The sequence below is a fragment of the Taudactylus pleione genome, unplaced genomic scaffold (assembly GCF_031769625.1).
Source record: "Taudactylus pleione unplaced genomic scaffold, aTauple2 ptg000897l, whole genome shotgun sequence".
Lineage (NCBI taxonomy): Eukaryota > Metazoa > Chordata > Amphibia > Anura > Myobatrachidae > Taudactylus > Taudactylus pleione.
In genome coordinates this window covers 2,325,292-2,331,032 of record NW_028285298.1, presented here as the reverse complement: position 1 = coordinate 2,331,032, position 5,741 = coordinate 2,325,292, and positions in this window count along the sequence as shown.

Genomic DNA, 5,741 nt, shown 5'->3' with positions numbered 1-5,741 from the left:
AAATATCTTACTCTGTTTAGTGAGTGTTGTAAGTTACACCACTCCCTATCTCTCCACTGCTTGGCAATAGCATATTCCTTTACAACATAAACACAAATGACCTCTAGGGCACCCTTGCTGTAATGCCTGATTGGCTTAGCAGGGATCATAGCATGCCCAGACTTGTTGCACCATTTAACAAAAAAAAGACTAAAAGGAATGTTTCAATAATACAAACTCGCTTTAATAACTTGGTTTCCTTGTACAGGTGCAATCTATCTAAAGAGGAATGAATGCAGTGCATGGCAACACTGATGTTTTACTTCCTCTGTCTTTTTAGGAAGGGGGGGGGGGGGGACGACGACATTTATCCACCGAGAAATATAAATTTTATTTTTTCAAAAGCCATCTACAAAATTATTTTACATTTTCTATTCATATTTGAAAATTTTAGTGAAAAAAAAAATAAAATACCCCTAGGGGTGTCTAGTTTCCCTCTTTGCACTTACATTTAACTTTACATCTGGGCACATTCGCCCCAGAATGACGTTCCCATGGCATTCTGGGACGCAGATTTGGCGGTGATGTTGACTGTCACAGACTGCTACATCAACGCCAGAGGAGGATGAGATCCGTTCTGCACATTGAGAATGTATCTCATCTTTAATTGGCCGAGGAATGGAGAAGCAGCCAAGGTCGCGTGGGGTGTGGCCATGTCAGTTCATAGCATTAATGCAAATGATAAATATCCCCCTGTTCGAGGCGCATATTCACATTTCTATATGCTCTATAACTTGTTTTAAGTTAACAGAAGTTTGGTCAGACATGAGAACAGGATCCCTTCTTGAAAGATGAGACCTTCTATTAACCTTCAAGAGAATGCTTAAATCAGAGGTTCCCAAACACGGTCCTCGAGGCCCCCCAACAGTTCATGTTTTAGAGATCCACATGGTTGAGCACAGGTGTTAAATCAAATTGACTGAGGTACTAATTAAGTCACCTGCGCTCTACCTTGGATATCTCCAAAACCTGAACTGTTGGGGAGCCTTGAGGACCGCATTTGGGATTGAGCAGTCTCTTGTTTTACCAGCAGTGGCTCAAACACAGTCGTCTACTATGGCGGTAATTGTGCCATAATCGCTCATTTCATTGTAAATATCTTCTAGTTTATGTGTCCATCATCTATACAGAGCCAACGCATTCTCTGTCGCTGTGCAATCAGGCAGTTTATGTGTGCGAGATGTACCAACCCTACTAACAAAGAGTGATGTAGAAGAGATAGCCATCGAAGGCTGTACCGTTGAAGGTCGATGATTTTAAACCATCAGTAGAAAAATCATCAATGATTTGGCAGTTGACTACTGGGTGGTGTACATGAGCAGACTTCCACCTTCGGACCGCCGCCGATGTTTACTCGACCTCGGCGCTACCATTGACGATGAGCCATCGGGGGGGGGGGGGGGGAAGCCCTTTAACATCGGTCATAGATTATCAGTTGCCATCCCTATAGATGTGGACAAGTGAAACAGTACCTATAGCATTTATCAAGAACATTCTATAAAATCAGGGTTGGCTGGTTTAAACCAAATGGTTTTAGGGGAAAAAAAAAAAACCTCTGTTTTTTTTATTATGCTGTGACTGGTGGTATTCCACATTCTTGTTGCTTGTGGTCTTTATCTGAGTAAGCTGAACCAATGCAGTAAATCACACACACTACAAAGATTTAGGGAGGATGAACCAGATAATTATTATTATTACTACCAGTTATTTTTATAGCACACACATATTCCGCAGCACTTTACAGAGAATAGTTGTCCATTCACATCAGGCCCTGCCACAGTGGAGCTAGGGTTAATTTTTTGTTGAGAGCCAATTAACCTACCTGTATTTTTTTTGGAGTGTGGGAGGAAAGCAGAGTACTCAGAGGAAACCCACGCAAGCACAGGGAGAATATACAAACTCCGCACAGTTAGGGCTGTGGTGGGAATTGAACCCAGGACCTCAGTGCTGTGAGGCAGTAATGCTAACCATTACACCGTGTGCTAAATCTGCCCTGCATCAAGCTAAGACTTTTCCCCCATCAACAGGGCCAGCTCTAGGGGGTGTTCGACTAGTGCTACCGGAGATGACGTGTGATGCGAACGGCAAAGGGGCGTCTTTACAAAATAGCGACCGCATTTTTCGTTAACTCGCTCAGACATAGAGGCGTCAACAAACCGCAAAGGGCGACGCTCAATTTAAAAAGCTGGCCCCTTTTTTGGAACGACCGTCCACAAATAGGGTCCGGGTCTGAATCAGGCCCAGAGACTCCTCATGGTTTAATCTCTATGTTTACCTTTGTATTTCAATTGAAAACCTTCAGTCCTATTGAGATAAATGCTAGAAAGAAAGACTTAGGGCCTGATTCAGACCCGGACGCTAAGCTGCAATCGCTCACTATGGGAGATTGTCACCCATCTGCACATGCGGAAAAATACCTATGCGCGAACCAGTCACTGCGGCCGGGAATCGTGCACTGGACGCTACTTTGAGTGACAGATAGCGCCATTTGTGGGTGGAAACAGGGGAAGGTGCTTGTGAACGGGGGAGTGGATGTGTGAACGCAGACGTCTGGGCGTCAAACAGGAATTTTATAGGTGTGCATAATTAGCATGGATGCGTCATTTTACACGTCACTTGGTTGCATTTTAGACTGCAGTGGTCAAAGTGCTTGCGGTGGGGTAGGGTCTACCTCAAGCGCTGCGTGCTGCTCCGATGGCTCTCGATGGTTCTGATTAATCATACACTTCCTGGAGATGACGTGTGCCAAGTAAGAAAAGTGGGCGTCTTTATAACGGCGTGCGTTCACTCTGCCGTCGCTCTCTAAGACATAGAGGGCGTCCTTACACCAAACAGTGCGATCGCGAAATTTGCACAACCGGCCCCTTTTGGATGCAAGCGATCGCAGCTTAGCGTCCGGGTCTGAAACACCCCCTTAAGTCTCTGTGGTGTCACAAGAGTCATCTTATGAATGGGGGACGAGCAGAAAAAAAAAAGGCCAATTGAAAAAACATTAACCCCTAATGTATTTCCCATTATTGAACAACTTCTGACGCCTCAGCATCTGCAGCTGGTGTAGAAAGAATTGTTTCTTCGTTCAGTTTAGTTCATTCAAAGCTTCGAAACAGACTGGGAACAGAAAAGGCCTCTAAACTTGTTTTTATTCAGAATGTTTAATGCCAGTGATATTTCCACTTCTAATACTTACCTAGTCTTATTGTGTGTTTCTCTGAAAAAAAGTGTTTTTACATGTTTTAATTATGTTTAGTCTACAATTGGTTTTATTGAAAGATGTCAAATAAATAAATATCAAACCATAACAACACTCTTTAGTAGAATGATCTTGTCCTACAGATATAACCCATGAAAATAAGGGTTACCAGCATTACACTTCAGCTGTGTCACAATCTGTACCAGACACAGGTGACCAAACCAGACAACAGTGAACAGTCTGGCACATTAACACGACACTGGTCATTTTCTGCCACCCCAAATAAAGAGCTCCTTAAAGATTTTTTTTTTTTTACATAAATAATTAATTCACGGAAGTCATGTGTCTGTGCCCATCGCTGTATTTACACATGGAAACGAACGGGATTGTAAAGTACAGAATCCGCGCGTGCAATAACTGGATTCTCCACATGGTGTCACTAGCGAGCAAACCAGAACTTTGCATACACCAAACTCCAGATGCTCAAACTGTTCCTGTCATCACCTGAAGAGTACAGCTTACATCAGGCAAACTCTCTTTAGTTACATTGAATTATCTCTGTACAAGATGCTGGAGTTTAGTCTTCGTCTATGGTAGAGTCAGGCGTTATTGGTTTAACAAGCATCCAACCTGGACATGAGGTCTACAACAGCATTTGTCTGGTCAGTTACTCAAGTACCTGTTTCCAGGACGTCATCATATACCAGTGAATTCCCTTATTAGGCTAGACCAGTCATTAAAGAGGGAAGGCCCCAAAACATGGCCTATTGAGTGTACCTAAAGGTTATGTAAACATAATAGTTTTATATAAACCCTCCTCCCTCCGACTAGGAGACCCCCTCTCCATTGTAAGATGGCTGATGAAAAAAGCGATGAAAGCGTCACGAGATGTCTATTCAGCTTTACCGACAACCATTCAATGGCCACAATTCACTATTAATACCGCCCCCTGGCTGTCAACTTGGGAAGTGTCCATTATATAGCACACCACAAATCATAGTCCTAGCGCAGGTTCCCCAATGTTTTACTGGTCCATAAATCACAGGACACGGTATAAAGTGTAAGTCATTGATACCCATTAATGGTCCCAGAGATCAGAAGATCAATATATAGATATATATTTACACATATATACAGCCACACACAACCAACACATGTAACCCTTCAAATCATATCAAATAAAAACTTTATATATTATAAAGAAGTATATATTATTTTCCACCATTTTCTGTAATATATAACAAAGAAATTATTAGCGCTTCCCTGACACAAGGGCCCCCCTTATATTACTATTGGCGTATGCGTCACACATTACACAAACCCGGCAGCAATGAAGGGTCCACATTACAGCAATACATTTGGGTTTGATCCCACCCCCCCCACACGCATATTGGGAACATGTATCATATGAGATTATATCATGCAACAAGGTCTATGGGGCCTATTCACTAAGCCTTGGAGAGAGATCAAGGACCAACCAATCAGCCTCTGCCATTTTTCAAACACAGCCTGTAGAGTGTTAGTTAGGAGCCGATTGGTTGGTGCTTTTTCTCTCTCCAAGGCTTACTGAATAGACTCCTATGAGTGCTAAAGGTATTACAGCGCTGCCGCACCAGCCTACAGCCCTTTAATAAAAATAAAATATTTAGTCTAGCAGGGCCTGGTGTTCTTACCTAATCACGGATTTATAAAGGGTCATGTCTGTGACACCTGTGGGGGTCTGTCCTCATCTAAAACCACAAACTGAAAGGAGAGAGATTGCACTTCAGATTATAGAACTTCTATCCAGTTCTATTCAAGAGAGACGGGCCGATTGTGCTATGTAGCCCTGGATCCTTATACCCTCTACCCCTATTATCACCCCACTCCTCTATTAGCCCCTACTCCTAATACCACCCCCCCTCCTCTATTAGCCCCTACCCCTAATACCACCCCTCCTCCTCTATCACCACCTACCCCTAATACCACCCCCCCTCCTCTATCACCACCTACCCCTAATACCACCCCCCCTCCTCTATCACCACCTACCCCTAATACCGCCCCCCTCCTCTATCACCACCTACCCCTAATACCGCCCCCCCTCCTCTATCACCACCTACCCCTAATACCACCGCCCCTCCTCTATTACCCCCTACCCCTAATACCACCCCCGCTCCTCTATTACCCCCTACCCCTAATACCACCCCCCTCCTCTATTAGCCCCTACTCCTAATACCACCCCCCCTCCTCTATCACCACCTACCCCTAATACCACCCCCCCTCCTCTATCACCACCTACCCCTAATACCGCCCCCCTCCTCTATCACCACCTACCCCTAATACCGCCCCCCCTCCTCTATCACCACCTACCCCTAATACCACCGCCCCTCCTCTATCACCACCTACCCCTAATACCACCCCCCCTCCTCTATCACCACCTACCCTTAATACCACCCCCCCCTCCTCTATCACCCCCTACCCTTAATACCACCCCCCCTCCTCTATCACCCCCTACCCCTAATACCACCCCCCC